At 37.7% G+C, this 17,099-nt stretch overlaps 1 protein-coding gene across 1 annotated transcript in view; it reads right to left on the bottom strand.

Moving 5' to 3' along the window:
* The window catches only part of LOC147163177 (leucine-rich repeat and fibronectin type-III domain-containing protein 2), a 148,666-nt gene that overhangs the window by 40,484 nt on the left and 91,083 nt on the right, over positions 1 to 17,099 (bottom strand). The window lies entirely within an intron of this gene.

The raw sequence follows: 17,099 nt of genomic DNA, 5'->3' as shown, positions 1-17,099 counted from the left end.
TCAGATGTCATTTTTATGTATTTTATTCAAGGTGACTTTCTGTTGTGGCAGATATTCTCCAGCCGCTTCATTCTGTGGTCCTGAATGGGGTTGATGATGGCGCACTGCACCCTGCTAAGTTCAGTATAAAAAGGGCTTTAAGAGCCGCATGAGACCGGACAAAGTGACACATATGGCTTGGGTTGACCAGGCTTGCATTGGAGAATTTGGCAGTAAGTACATCCAACATCCAACATCCAGTATGTTACATCCAACCAGCCTTACAACCACAGACCATGTGAAAGTAACTACACCAGCCCATGAAACCCACATCCAATATCTTTACCTCCAAGATATGTGACCAGCCACCTGGACAGCTGCTGCAACAATCAGTCTGCATACCCAAATAATTTCTGGTCAAACTGTCAAAAACCATTTCAGGGAAGCTCATCTACATGTTTGACATCTTCATTAGGTTTCAACTGGACTGCTTCTGTCAACCAGACTAATATTTTTGTGATGCTTTCTACTGCCATTTTAACACTGGTTCTTATTTTTGGTGAGAGGACCGCAATCTGATTTTATAAGGGTTTCAACTGCACCACAGTTTGTGTTAACCTAGCCAAACATGTCCAGAGTCCTGGACATCATTCAAACTGATCACTATATGATCAATGACGTTCCTATTGTGTGAGACACAAATCAAAAACATTGACCCGCTCCAGGAGTCACCGCCCCGCCCCCCATATTTGACTAAAGCAGCTGACACAGTCATATTGTACATACTCAGCAAGTATATGTCTGGTCTTTTCAAACAGTACTGATAGAACAAAGACTTTTGGCAAAATCTCATGAATAGATATTGATATTGTTCCCTTATAGTCCTGCTTGTCCTAACACCTCAATATTGTATTTCCTCATGGCCCATAATAACGCCAGATGGTCGTTTTGATTGTTTCCTTCTTTACAAAGATAAATTGACAAAGTGGACGTGAAAGGGTTTACCTGGCAGCTAAGTGACGGAAGTAATGTTAACTGACTTTCAGTCAGGGTTTGAGTTACAAAATCTTCCATACACTTACATTGTGATATTTAAAACATAAAAATCGACATCAAAACAAAATCCTGAACTCCTCTAGAGCTGCACCCAAAAGTTATGGTTTCTTCCTTGGCTCTCCTCAAAGTGCTGTTGATTATAATTTATTTATTTATTTTTTATTTGGGGGGAAACAGACACCTATTACACAGATGCAGTGAAAAACAATAAAAGCACCGAAAGCAGTGATTTAGGCAGTATATACCCAACATCACAGAAAACAGAATTTGATTGCCATTGCCTATTACCGGTACATCAGATACTGAAAGTCTTACACCCAACACCTGAATCCAAAGGAGATGGTGCACCAGGTGTCTAACTGTGATAGTTTATATTTTCTTCCCAGTGGAAGTGTGATTCCGCAGGCAATTTTCGTCATACTTTTGAATATACTACTGTCCAATCTTTTCTACACCAGGGCATAACATTGAAATTCAACATTGCATGATATACGACCTCCCATCGGCAGTGTATGAGAAAAAAAAAGAAGATTTTTCTTGACAATTTCATCAGCTGCTATCACGACACCTTTTTTGTTGTTGTTGCTTTGAGCACACTTGAAAATGTCTTGTTCACATATGTGTTTAAAGCATCAATGACATATTTACACCTATTTTTATTTCTATGATTTTTGTTGTTGTTGTACATCCTCAGGTTGATATATAATCCCCAAATGGAGATCATTGAACTGCACACTAATATTATAAGAACTCAGAGTAAATAAAAAATATTCTCTTTTCTGCCCATGGCCTACTTAAGATCGTCTTGGTACATGTGTGTGTGCGTGTACCAAACGTGCTATAGAAATAAACTTTCCTTGCCTTACACGATGTACTGTATTTCAATATGTTAATTATTATTATGTTGATGGATAAACAAAAGCATGTGTTTACATTAAAATTCATAAAGCGTGAATTGGACTCATTAACTTTCATTTTTATACCCACATGTTCACATACCCTTATTCTCGTAATAAAAACCGTATACATTTGGAAATCATTAATCCTAGTCTCACATGGTGAGATTTTGGTGGACTTCAGCGGATTTTCAGATTTCAAATTGGGTCATGGTAATGTTTGATTTAAAAAATCGGAAAATAGCCAAAAGTGTTGTTTTCCTCAGTCCAAGTTGATGTCTATGTGTAACGAAGGTCATCTTGTGCAGACAGGCCTGGGCTTTAATCTGCGTGACCAAGGTCCCAGAGCCGAGGAGGCAAAAAGCCCAGGCTCCTCACCCACAGCAAGTGATCCTGTATTGTTTTATCAAATAATATTTTTGAAAATGTGTTAAAGCCTTTTCACTTTGTGTTCAAAATACTCGCTGGGAAGAATAATGTTTAACTGAATTTTTGTATCCAGTGATACTGTAACCCAACTGTAATATTACATTATGCCATTTTATGTTGTTGTTGTTGTATTTTTGTATGTGTGATACCCCTTTAATGGTTAGGATGACATCACATTATGACAGTTCTATGGTTTATGCTAGTGTCCACTAGGTAAAAGCTGTTGACGAGTTACCGTGTCCGTACCTCATATACTCAACGCTTCCTTGCTAAGTGAGCACTAATGTCAAATATTGACTGTCATCCACATCGTAATGTGCTGCAAGCAGCACAGTTATGTCGAAATAAACACTTTAATGTTAAAATGAAAATAACTAATGGGACCAACTGCTAATTAGCCATTATGCTAAGCGGAGTTTATTTTTCATTACATTATCCTGCCTAATTCCACAGATAATCTAATACGCATTGGATTCTGTTGTACATACTGTGTGAAAATACAGTTTGTGATAGTGCCCTTGTAAGAAGTAGGCCATAAGGTAAAAGCTGTTGAAGAGTGTGTGCTCTGTACTGTAGGCCTACCTGTTGTTTTCAGCCTTCACCTCATATTCTCCGCGTTTCCTTGCTCGTGTGTGTTGTTTTTTTCCATGAGAGACTGCTGCAATTTCAAAGTGGCTATTTAAGGAGTTTGCTGGATCCCTTATCTGCAAATTACTGCCTGATTATTCCAGGAGAACACTTTTTTTTTTCTTTCACTGATCGTCGTATTTCAAAGTACAAATTTTGGGGTACTGACTTGTTTGCCCTGCGATTGGCTGGCAACCAGTTCAGGGTGTACTGCCCAAGGGTGAGTTAATTTTTCCATTTTTGGGTTTGCCTTTCACTGCAGCCTCATTCTAATTAACTCAGCACAACTCAACTTTATTTATGAAGAATTTAAAAAAAAAACGCCAAGGATGTAACAAAGGAATGCACATAAGATCAACAAAACTGTTTTTAAATACAAATTGACAAGTATGGCTTTCTTTACATTGACATGTGGCATTCAGGAAGTCCAGAGCTTTGTTTCCTTTAATTTCCCAGTCCAGCATGGTGTGAAGTTGTTAGTAGATGAGAGTGATGAGATAACTTAAGTTTCTACTGACCACTATAAGGGCACAGAAATGCTCAAATTATATTCTTGCGTTCACAATATGTACAATAAAGTATGATGTCACTGCAGCAATTGCAGGTTGCATGTGAACAAGCAAGCTGCAGTTTTCAAACAGTTGTTAGTTCATCTGTTGGAGAAAAAGCTAACTTGGCCTCCCTATAATGATCAATGGAAGCAACGGTTCAAATGTCCTGACTCATTTCATCCTCTCTCTCACCTCACTTTATTTCATTTTAACATTTGCTATCCTACCTCTCTATATGTCCTCCGGGACGCCGAGGTAATACCGGCCAGTTCAAAGTCCAATCTCTGCTTAAAACAAATAAAAATAAATAATGATAATAATAACATTTATATATATATATATATATATATATCACGGTTAAACACTGTGACAGTAACAACCTTTTAGCACTACAAGAAATACGGTAATAAGGGAAAAAAAGTTAACACAGCTGTTGTGACTTCCTGCTGACAAGCATGCACATCTAGAAGTGCCAACATACTCCACCCCAAAAAAATGTCATGGCAAAAATGCTACAAATACTATTTAGCACGTCAGAAAATGTGGACATTTGTGGTGATGCCAATAATTCAGCTATGCTATCATTTGCTACATGCGGCAATGACATGACATCATCTTTAGTTAGACATCTTTGTAAAAAGAGGAGATCGTGGAGCATCATCTAATTTCCCCAAATATTTATAACTCATCCCACCTTGCGCCTCTGCCGATCTTAGACGAGCCACTACACACAGAACTACATTTACTTCAAAAAACATTGTGCCATGTGACATCATGTTTGTGTGCGCAAGCCTGCCACTTCACAGATGCATTCTATTCACATCAGAAGTTGCAATTGTTGTTTGTAGTAATGTGAACGACTACATAAAAACATTGGATTTAACACAAAAGCACAAATTGGGCATCATATTCTGCAGTGTTAAGGTAGCCATATTCACACATGAAATGCCTCTTGCCACAATTTATGATGAATCACTCAGCACAGCCTGCCAAGTCTACAATTACTCATTCGCTGACTCCGACCTCAACAGGACAGGCTCCATCTTTGAACTCACAAGCATTCAGTCACAGATAGGCACAGATACAATACTATAGAACGTGAGGTTGATGACCACAAGTGGACCAAAATGATACCAGAACCTCACATGCATATACTGGATTTTATTATTATTATTATTATTATTATTATTATTATTATTATTATTATTATTATTATTATTTGAAATACATATAAATAATAAAAATAAATATATGGTCCCTTCTTCATCTGGGATGTAAACCCTTTTAAATTGAGAATGACTGTATTGGTCATTGGGGTTAAAGGTCAAATCTATACATGGCCCTTTCTCTATTTTGAACATCACAGCTTACCAGTCCAAAGTGTCAAACTTTTTCAGGCAAAGGAATCCTTTATCTGAATTCTCACTGCAAGTCTAAGTGTCCATATACAGTACAATTTATTTTTTAATTTTTTTATTTTGACTGTATTTTTAGACGTAGATTTTAAATGACACATGTCCAATAGGACCGTGTTTACATTCGTGCCTACATTTAAAAGTAAACTACACAAGCAACAACATAGTAGTAAACAACAATATAAAAAATAAAAAACAGCTATTTGTGCTGGCAACCAGTTGAGCGTGAACCCCGCCTCTCTCCCAAAGACAGTTGAAATACTGTAGGCTCCAGCATGCCCTCGACCCTCGAGAGATAGTTTGCCTGAGCAGGCGTGGCTGCTGTTGTCAGTTATTAATGTATTACATTGAGTCCATATTTAATGGTCTAACTTTAGTAGATTTACAGGCGGTGTTTTGGGATTAATTTGTGTTGTTGTTTAGCAGACACAATATATATATATACAATATAATTGCAACGCAAAGCATAACCTGCTGAGGACAATCCGCACAGGAAGATGCTCATTGTGCTTGGGCTAAAAAGTCACTTATCAATGCATTGACTTTTTTCTTCCCTTTTCCCCCAATATACAGTTTAAAATGTGCAGGGAGAGAAAAGAGCAAACCTGACCAATTTGTTGTGGTATTAATTCCTGCCAAACAGTCACTCAGGGTCTCACACAACTTCATTCAATAAAGCAGCTGTAACAGGCCTGTACGGCATTGTCACAGTTCACATTACCACAGTAGAGCCTGGGTACACAAAAAACACATACGAATTGTGCCACATTGTTGACAAAATAGCAATTGATTGGCTATTTTAAATTAGTCTTGTACAGTACATATTTGTAAGACAATTATGTTAATTAGCCATTGAACCGTTAACATTTAGAATTAATTATCTGCTTCACAAATAAAAGCTTGTGAACATCTCTTTAAAGCTCGTTGTAGGAGGTCGATGAGGTTAGATTGTTCTTTGGAAAATTAAGAAAGCGTTGCAATCTCCAGAATGACTAAACACGCATTGTGTGCCTGTGTTATTTTTTATTTTTATTTTTTTATGGCCAGTCAGCCCTGCAAGTTGTTTGCCTTTCCAACCACACACTCCCTAAGCAGCTTTGTTTGTTTGCTTTGCAAATAAGTGTGGGATGTATTGAATGGTTGTGATTGCACTTGCATTCATGACTTGAGATGAGAATGTTTATATTCAGCTTCATGTATGGGTACCTGAAAAAAAAAGATGCCGAAAGGTTACACATGTATATATGATGTTGTTTTCAAGGGAGTAAAAGCTCACAGCCATATAAATGTGACCTTGAAATGAACAGATGAATATGAATGAATATGACAAAACCACCATTCATAACAATTTAATGATTCCCCCCCTTCCCATGGAATAACATTGTATAGCTTTTTTATTCTGCTGCTGTCGACTGACTCTTTTATACACGTTCTCACACTCTCCTACCTCACTCAGGGGGCTCATAACACACCAAATTCTCCGTTCAAACTTGCCGCAGTCTTGACGCCCACCCGCCCTCCTTCATCCCCGGTGATCTTGCAGAGAATGTCAGCGTGATGAGCCAATGTGCAGTGCTTTGATTTGTGGGCCATATCTGCCTCATCTGGTGGTATTCCGTCGACAGTGGCGCCCTTCAAAAGAAAAATCTAAGCCTCAATTTTAACGGGTCCCTGCCTGTTCTTAGGCTGTCAATCCCAGCGTTCCCAGGATGCACAGCATGATTACTTCTGAGACAATAACACTACATAGACCTACCCTGACTGGAATATTATAGCAAGAGTAATCTAATGAAGAAATTTGATGCTGGTCACCAGAGAATTCCATTATTTGATCTCAAGGACAAGTGGCTAGAGCAGCCAGACACTGATCATTAAGTCACTTTATCTAGTTCTTTAGATTTACTTCTACGCAATGTTTTCAGAAATAGCCTTTGACAGAGGCGATAAGGACCAAATTTACAGTGGAATGCTCACTGGCTAAAACAAGACAACAAACCTGCAGGAAGTATTTTAAATGCTTAACCAAATAAAATAATGTTTTGGAACGGCGGTAAGGACATTTTTGCCACGTTGTCCTTCAAGCTTCAATGAAGACACAGCAACATTATGCTTTCCTTGCAGAAAATAAAGCTTTCTGTAAAGCTTCTTTGGGAAACAGGGACCAATGCAATGCACGAGTAGAAGCTTTCCAGCTTTGTGACTTCATTGCCCAGAATCTATTCTGGACTCCATCTACAAGTCTTGATAAAATCACATCAGCTTCTGCGAGGAAGTGAATATCATAATCCAACATGTGAGTCACAATGGGTGCTGAGTAGTGATGAGAAGCTTCATGAGGACTCACGAAGCACTTGCAATATTTTTTTCTCCTCTAGATAGCACTTTTGGTTTAAGTATGGAGTGGAAATTATATATATTTTTATTGCACTAGCCTTTCTATTTAAACCAAGAGCACCAGCTAGAATATCTTGAGCGCTTCATGATGCTTCATTTGTCCATCAATCGCTAGTGATGGGAAAATTAAGCTTAATGAAATGTGTGTTTTCTTGTTTTCAAGGTCCCCTTGGAATATCCAACCCAAATATGCGGATGATAATGGATGTACAAGTATGGATGCCACTCAGGTCTATGAGCCCAAGTACATAGGTACCATGCATGCTAAATTCCACACCAGGTATGTCGCAATAACAATCATTTTATTTAATTGCAGGTTAGTGAACCTCCAGAATAACAGATCACCCATTAACATTTCACTGATTCGTATATACAATTAAACAATGATTTAAATCAACATCAGGAAATGACTGATGATGACAACCCTCACATGGTAAATGGACTGCTTTTTATATAGCACTTTTAACCACACAATTTGATGACCAACACACTTTACAATGCCTCACATTAACACACACACATTTACTCACCAGAGGTCGGCTGCTGCCATGCAAGGCGCTGCGAGGTCCACCGGGAGCAAATCGGGGTTCAGTGTCTTGCTCAAGGACACTTCGAACCCACAACCTCACAGATGGTAGACGACCACTCTACCACTAAGCCATGCCACCCAGTTATCAGTATTATTATAAAAAATAATGAACGTGAAACTGTCCCTATTCCACCATTCACATATTAACCTTATAAAGATAAATGTATTAGCATAATGAATTTTTACCATCCAAACATAACAGCGACCCAGAAAATGTTTTCTTATTGACTGCCTACAACCAGCCACAATATTATATAATTGACACACTATACTAGTTTCCAATGCAAGAGCTGATAGGTAAGCAAATAGTCTGCCTTTACAGAGGTAATAATTCTCAGAATTAATTGACACTGTCAGAGATGTGCTGATTCAACGCTGTTACTATGGATGTTGTTTACACCATGCAGAACTTTACTGCATCTTGACGACTCATGTGTCTTACATGTTTGTTACCGTCAGTAGTTACATGAGCGAAATATTGGGGTCAGTTCACAGTATTGACCTTTTGCACGTGACATCCCAGCCCTCATGGGAACGCCCCCTCGGGGACACTGGACGGAAAAAGAGCAGTATTGTAACCATTGAATCTCATACAGTGTAAAGTCCTTTATCTAATCGATTATCTTATAAAATAGTCATATTTCGGTTGTACAGACAGACAAAGGCGTAAACCAAATGTTGCTTTTTATCGCATACCTACTAATGAAGACAAAGACGTCGATTGATAGCAGCAATCAACAAAAAAGACTGGCAGCCCACAAAGTATTCACGGATTTGCAGCAAATATTTTTTGCGAGGTTAGTAGACCAATGTTGTAATTAGTAGATACATGTTCATACATTTTACTAGTAAACGTACAGTCTAACAAAGATTGTAATAGAGGTGTCGAATTGCGTGTTTCAAATCACATTAACGAGCCAGATAGTTAGCGTCCACTCCAACTGCACGAACACACAGCTTACTTTTAAAATGTAAAATTCTGGCAAAGTCGGCGATTTGATTAACTTGATAAAAACAGCATGCAACAGAAGTTAAGGGCTGTTTTCAAACTAGCGATCTCCAACTAAAGTAAATATTGCGCTCTATGAGTCCCGACTAAATATGCAACTTCGACTGACAGGCGAACTTCGGTTGAAGTAATAGATTCCAAGGCTTCATGCACAATAATAACTTTGAAGTCGCTCCGGGTCACGTCCACTTTCATTCAACGATTTTTTCCTTCCGCCGTCCGTCATAGGGCTGTCACGTGATCACGCGACGTTGATGTAAATAGTCAATAATAAAGTGAAGATCTACGCAGAGGCAAAATACACCCAAGTAAGTCATATACATTGTTAAAAAATACTTCTCTGACAGTCAGTCAAAACTGAACATTATAGCTGGATATTTGTATTTGTGCTGAGTTTGCAAGTTACTGTATGTTTTCACTTTCAATCCCTTAACATCCCTTTTGTATACAGAAGGATTACTACTAGTGACATAAACATACTGTACAGTTGTCAAAACATGCCCTCCTCAAACCCCATACCCACACAAAAACTTCTATGCCTCTCCCACTCAGTAAAAAGACAAACTGGGTTCTTAGTGGCGAGCGTCTTTCTGCAACCGCGTCACACAATGTAGCTCCTGTGCAGAGGTGTAATCTCATTTTCCACACGGCTGTTGCTATTGCCCATGAGAAAAGTCTTTATCGAATTCACACAAAGTGATTATGCTGCTCATGAGGCTTCACCACCACATCTGTGGTCACTTGCGCAGTCTGTGGCTGGTTCAGGGAGCATTAACAGATAGGACAAACACAGTTGGAGGCATGCAGGGAGCAGTGCAGATAGCACATGTTACGCTTACAAGCAAGCTGAGGAATGACTGATTTCTGGTTATTGACTTTTCATACAAATGTGTTTAGTTTTTCCCCCCCAAGCAATATGTTTACATTACATATGCATCAATTTTACATCACATTGGACAACACATTGCACATTATGTTGCAGTATCATTGTAAATGTTTGTGATTAGCACCCACAGAAAAGAAGTGTGTTTAGTAGAAGATAGCTGTGCAAGGATCAAGATTTTGATCAAAATTATTAAAGGGACAGTAACATAAAAAACTTTTTGGAGCTTTTAGCCATGTTAAAATGCTAATTCCTCACCAAAAACATCACCGAAGTGGTGTTTTCCTCCACTCACCTGAGAAAACGAGTGGGTGCTCACTGTATGACATCATTAAGTGCGGCCCCACCCCCGCACCACTTCTGCGGACTAAACACACGCCCAACTTCCTTTGAGACCTCCATGGAATAGTGACAAAAGTAGCCTTTATCAGTAAACATTCTGTCCAAATGAATTCAAAGCAATCAATTATCTTTCATATTTGCAATGCCAAAGCGCAATGACAATTGGCCATCTTAAAATCTCAGAAAGGGTTCTGGCTGACAAGTTACAAGTTTACTACTACGTGTAAACTACAAGTAAATCTTTTGCACTGCTGGTATTACTGAACATGCGAGTGTGTCTACTGCAACTGCTGCTGCTCCAAAAATAGTTTAACAGTACACTAAAATATTGTAACTTTTTGATGGTCCTTAGTGTTTGTATTTTAGGTTTTCTTTTTCTTTTTTATAACATTCTGACTTTAAAAAATTCAATACAAATAATTTGAAAAAAAATGTAATGTTTTTTTGTTTTGTTTTGTTTTTAAGATTGAAGAGTATCTTGGAAGCCAAAAGAGCCGGCTCTCGAAAAAAAAAAAAAGTGCATTTTTCATCACGATTGGTTTCTTGTTAGTTTCATCAGCTCATTCCTTTACAAAAAGGTGATTGACATGTAAAATGTATTGGTGAATTTTCCATGGCAAAACATTGACATATTAGGTTACAGATGCAATTACAGAGTTAAACATAAATAGATTTAAAGACAAAATAAAATAATAATGCCTCAAATTCATTTTGGCGAAAGGCAGCTAGCTGGGTGTCATCCTTGAAATCTAGCCACACGATTGAATGATTGCGCTATTGCTACCTCCACTTTTTATTTTCTAAGCTCTGTCTTGATAATGTGTGGGAGTTTCAGTGACCTTGAGAATCTGCCAAGAAGCAATAAAGCTGTTGTAAAGAGTTTGTTTATTTTTCACTTATTTTATTACCCACGAAACACACCATGAGGGAGCAACAGCCCACCATCAAGGTTAAAAGAAGCCACAACTAAAATACATCATGTAACGTTATGCAGCACATCATCTTTGTCTGTATAGTTCCTTAGTTCCAGATACGGACATTACTTGAAACAAACTGTGTCATCTGGTACATCTATGCTCTGAACCCAGCCCAGTTTGAAATGGAATGTTTTTCTTCCCTGGAGAGCATGTTACATAGGTACAGTAAACAAGTAGTGAGCCTAGTAAATGTGCCACTGGGACTTTGTCTAATGGATGTCATGAGAAATGTAAATCTACAGTTAATCTCCCAACCCCTGAGGTAATGTTACTTTGGTCCAGAGAAACTTTAAGGTTCTCTAAAATCGCAAAACGGCAAATATCCCTGGAGTCACCAGTGCCTAATATGATCAAGTGGTTCATTGATTTGCCATGACCACTATTATTCTAAGTGCCATGTTTCACTAGCGAAAATCCACATATAATTGACACCAATTAAAATTCAATGGGAGGGGAAATTTTGTTTGTTTTTCAAACATCAAAAATTCCTCAATAAAACGCTGATAAACATTCACTACACTTTAGCTATGAAAAATGGTGAGAAATGCAAAAAAATATAAATATTGAAAAAATATTGAAAATAATAATAATATGCAAATACACAGCAAGCATACACAGCTTCCATAACACTGTGTGTGTGCGTGTGTGTGTGTGTGTGTGTGTGTGTGTGTGTGTGTGTGCGTGCGTGTGAATGCGTGTGAATGCGCGTGTGTGTGTGTGTGTGTGTGCGCGTGTGTCAGTGAAGGGAATTTAGACAAGAAAAGGAAGGAAAAATTATAAAAACATGCTGCTGAAAGATTAGCTTTGGTTATATGCTACTCTATCCATCCGTTTTGAAGACCGCTTATCCTGTTCAGAGCCACTGGGTGCTGGAGCCTATCCCGGCTGACTGGCATGGTCGGCATGGGCACACACACCATCACAGAGTGGGAACTGAACCCACACTGCCTGCACTAAAGTCAGGCAAATGTGCCAAAACACTAACATCAACTGTGAGTGGTTATGCTACTCAGAAATATAATTAGTGCAGGTCATTTTCCATACAAAACCATTGTTTTTGATCCATTTAAGTAAGTACAATAATTTGATATTTCACAACTTAAAAGTGCCTTTTATGCAAGAAATAAATTATTACAATGGCTGATACGCTTTCTCTAAAATACAGAAAATGCAGTGCTCATTATTGTCAAATATTATATGCTTAAATATTTAAAAAAAAATCATATTTTTTTTTTCTTAATTTTTTTTAATGTTAGACTGTCCTGACGCTCTGTTTTGCTTGCCTCTGAATTTGTACACTACATCTACATCGGTGATTCATCAGCCATGAACCTGCTGACCGCATGACATTTTTATCTTACAGTTATATTGGTCAAGCAAAGTTTCTGCCATTGCCGGCCTGGGATAAAGCCACAGAAAGTGGATTTTTGTCTTCTTTTTTTCCTCTTTTTTTTTCTGTCTCGAATCCCATGGTAATTTGCAGTGAACTGGTCAATTAATTTCACTAACACACTTTAATAGCCGAGCAGGTAGGATGATTACAACTGGTGTAAATCCTCATGCAAAGGGGATTGCGCAATCAATAAATTATCCATTCAAAAAGTTATATCTATCTTTTCAAGTAGCATAAAGGTCCTAATTATTTTTCCTCCAATTTCATTATGCTCTAATAATGGGTGCAGGAAGTGAGATACGTGCAAAAACATCTCTTTTTACAACCAGAGATTAAAATGAAATTAAATCTTAATTTACACACGTATGAGATTTTATGAAGTAAAGTCAACTGGGAGATTTAAAGGCATCCATTTTCTGGATGAAATGACAACAACTTTAAAATTACAGTACACCAAATGAAAATATCAAGATCAATGTCTAAAGAAACTATTTAACATCCCACCGCATTTTCCTTGTGCACAAACATTAGGTATTATTCATGAATGGTACCATATATCTCGAAAATATCCAACTCAGATGACTGACAGACTAATTATTAAAATGTATGTGATGAAGTTGAGATGCATAACTGCTGTGTTATAGTCCCTCCAGATGGCAGCATTTATTTTTCCTGTCAATATAGAGAAGGCAACAGTCATTTGGCCAAAAAAATAATCAAAACGATCTTTGTTATTATGAAATTAAGTTTTCAATGAATAAATGAAGGCAATGTATATCAGCAAAGAGTCTCTCAACTGGACTTGACACCTCTATTTTTTTCAGACAGGAAAGATGTTGGATTTACAGACTGTTGGCTGATAATTGCAAACCACATTATATCAATGTGTTGGTCAAAACACTGATAGGACACAACGTATTCTGTAAGAGAGATTTTGTGAATCGTGTATGGTGACAATGCAATATATATATATATATTAAGTGCTTCACAGTCAGATATTGTGTTATACCCAATAGCATGTGAGTGAGACTTTTCTTGTAAGAATATGGTCGGATTCGCACAAAATTAATAAAAACTGGAGAGCATGTGATGGAAATTTCCTACAGCAGGCAAAAGGCTGGCCATTGAGTCACAAAATTATTTTTCATGATTCGTTCAAAGCAACTTAACAATTGTATATTGTGTGTCCCCCTAATTAGTGCCACTTTGCTTATCAGAAAACTTTGTGTGTTTTCTTTGCTACATTTGCACATTTTCTTCTATCAAATATAACTACAGAGGACAGTTCTTGTGGTTTGCCAATGTTTATTATTGTATTGTTTATTATTGTAATCATCAAAATTTAGTGTGAATGATTACTTACTTAACAACCCGTCAGCAACACAGGGATACAAATTTTAATAATTTGGATGCTTAGCAGTGCAGCTGTGCATTTTCTGTCAAAACTGAAAGCTGATTCTAGTGCAAAGTCTGTGAGAATAAATGTCCAAGAAGGAAAAAAACAAAACAAAAAAAAAACACAGAATCTCCTATTCAAGAGGAGGATGTGGGAACAATGATGGGACTCTTGTGTGCTGCTCGATGATAATGGTGTGGTTGGAAGAAGGGATGAAGGAGCATCACTTCACCTCATCAGGAAATAATTAACTTGCCACTTTCAAGATGCGGCTATGCCGTATTGCAAAAGTGCAATCAATAGACTGCATGATAATCCTAAATAAGCAAGCATACAGGAAAAAAACACACCCCAATCTGATTAAATTTGGCATCTCTCAAGTGAAGGAAAGAAATTAGGATCCAAACACATATTGTATAAGACACAAATGTTGGAAAAAAGACCATAGCAAAATAGAGCTTGGTTGGATTCAAATGGCCTAGAAGAAAACCTTGACTTAAGAACCTTGAGCGGGCTGGATGCAGAGAAACTTCGATTGAGAGAGAAGGGCTACTAGATGCATGAAAGAAACCTCGAAAGCATGAAAGAACAGCTTGCATGGAAGTGTACGAATAGCAAACCTCACCGTGACGAGGGAAGCCTCAGCTTAAAGACCTAGAAGTGTCAGTACGCTGTCGCTCGGGAAATACACAAATCTAGAGTAACTCATCATAAGGCACATAGCAACTGCATAGCAAAGGATCACATTATAATCATAGGGAACATAGTAAGTGCACGAGACTAGACAAACGAAGACTGGCTTATACAGTTAAAACATCATAATCATAAGGGGCATAATAACTGCATACGCTTAGTAGATCCATAACGCAATGAGCCACTGACCTGCAAAAGCATAATAACTGCATACACACCAACATCAGAACACAATGACCCCTTAACCCAACCCAAAACACAATCATAACAGAATCTCTACATTGTAAATGGTCAAAATAGGTTTTATAGCATCTCGCAAGAAAAAAATGATGTCATCAATGTGTTATTTTAGCAGATGAGGCAGACGGGAAATGATTTTTTCTGAAACAAAACATGCTGGTGTTAATCATAATTAAGATCACAAAAACTCTGAAATAGTTCAGTTACAACTTGTATTACCCTGCAACCACACTCTGTGTTGTAAATGCATAAGTAACACATTTTCATATCAGCATGTGACATGATAAACAAGACCTGATCACAGTTGTTTGCCTCACATTGTGCGCAGATCTCAGCCAATCGGATAATAATGACATAATAACTTATAGAGTGTCACCACATCAGCAAATTTCACAGTCTCATTAGAATTCCCCAAACACAAACCAGAGGAGCGGTTAACATAATTTCCATTTTCCTAAAAATTCTGCACTGACTGTATTGTTACTAGCCCACTGCCCACAATGCAAATAAAGCTCTTTCTAAAATGCTTTATTAAAAAATCTTCATGTGCCAAAGAAGTGTTTTAATTAGTTCAAAATTCTCTAGAGCTTTTGTCAAGGCACCACTAGTTATATTTCTTAATCATCTGTAAATAAATGAATGAGTCAGGAGTAAGGCTTCATCCCTCAGGTACCCCAAATCATAAGTTTACTACTGCATTTTGAATTCTATGTGCTTTACTTAAGTGGAACAGTTTTGTGAAGACTATTTTTGTTACAACATTCCCCCACATAGAAAGTGAGGTCCATCAAGCAGGAGTTCTCAGCAGGGTTACAAAACAGCATTTCATTACTGTTAGCACTATTGCAGCTACATTGTATTGTTATTGTTGTTGTATTGTTAAAAAATATATAAATATTGCAACTGCATAATTTTACTCATGCTGTTGGCGTAGAAAGGTGCGTAGTAAACATGTTATGAAAAAATGTAAACATAGTATTTAGTGTGTTCCCCCCAGCCGCCTCACAACCCCCCACCCGCCTCACAACCCCTCACCCCCACAATATTGTATTGTTTTCAAGTTATATGTCACAAATGCTGAAAACCTGAACCGGTGTGCTATTCGAATTTGTCCAGGCTGGCTGGGCATGAGAATGACTTGGTACCACTCAGATGTGACAGTGTGAGTCAGGCCCGCTTATCCAAGTCTTCCCAAATGAATACAATTTGTTCACGTAACTTCCTATTTTGTACCAATGCCTCGTCCAGTACATCAAACGGTTTGATGTCCCAATAATTTTGTCTATGTTACGTGAGTCTCAAATCACTATGCTCTTTTAATAGTCAAAGCCTTGGGAAAAGCCATGTTTGAATTGAGTTGACTCTGACAGAGGTTTACACATTAATTAAACCTCTAATTTAAAAGAGAGCATACTGGCTGTTGCTTGTCTTGTCTGACTTTCTGGGAAGCAATCAAAGTCTATATTCTATCACTCCCTGAGGGAAAACCCTGCAGGCGCTCAACACCTACCTGACACTTTTGAACGAAATCAACCCAATTTCCTTGGCAGATTGCGTTTTATCTTTTTCACAAACTGTCCCACTCATTGTAATCCATTTCCCCCCCTGAGGTATGGCACCTACTTGCCACCGCCTACTCGAACCCCTTATCTGTTTTTCTTCCTACCGAAAGTAAATTTTAAACAAGCAAGGATCATTTCAATGTCACGGCAGCTTTGTCCCTGGGATAAAAGGAGACAATAAGCTCTGCGGTGACAGCAGTAAATGGTGCCAATTTTCCTCACAGAAAGGGTGAATAGATAGAATGAGAAGGGGAAGCGTCTGGGCAGCTTAAAACCTAATCCAACTTTGTATATCAGAATGTGTTGGGTTTTGCTGAGTTTTTGACCCACTCTGTGATTTGTATCGTTTAATCGGGCTGCACAAAAGTACAATGGCATGTAAGAGGATTAGATTAAGCATGCCAAATTTGAATGAAGTTGAACAGGTTTTGTTTTTTGGGGATGACAAATGTATGTATTCCATATTCGATTTGGTGTCCTTTTTTAAAAATATTTATCAACAACTTGTAAAGACATGAGCCGTAAGCCATGGTTTGTAATATTAGTGCCATTAAATAATAATAAATATCACTGAAACTGTTATTAAATACCACATGAAAAAATATTTGACCAAACACTAGGTAATAATAATAATAATAATTATTATTATTATTATTATTATTTTAGTA

This window comes from Leptonotus elevatus, chromosome 14 (genome assembly GCF_054856555.1).
Source record: "Leptonotus elevatus isolate MCC_2025b chromosome 14, RoL_Lele_1.0, whole genome shotgun sequence".
Classification (NCBI taxonomy): domain Eukaryota; kingdom Metazoa; phylum Chordata; class Actinopteri; order Syngnathiformes; family Syngnathidae; genus Leptonotus; species Leptonotus elevatus.
This window is presented reverse-complemented; position numbering and strand designations above follow the sequence as displayed.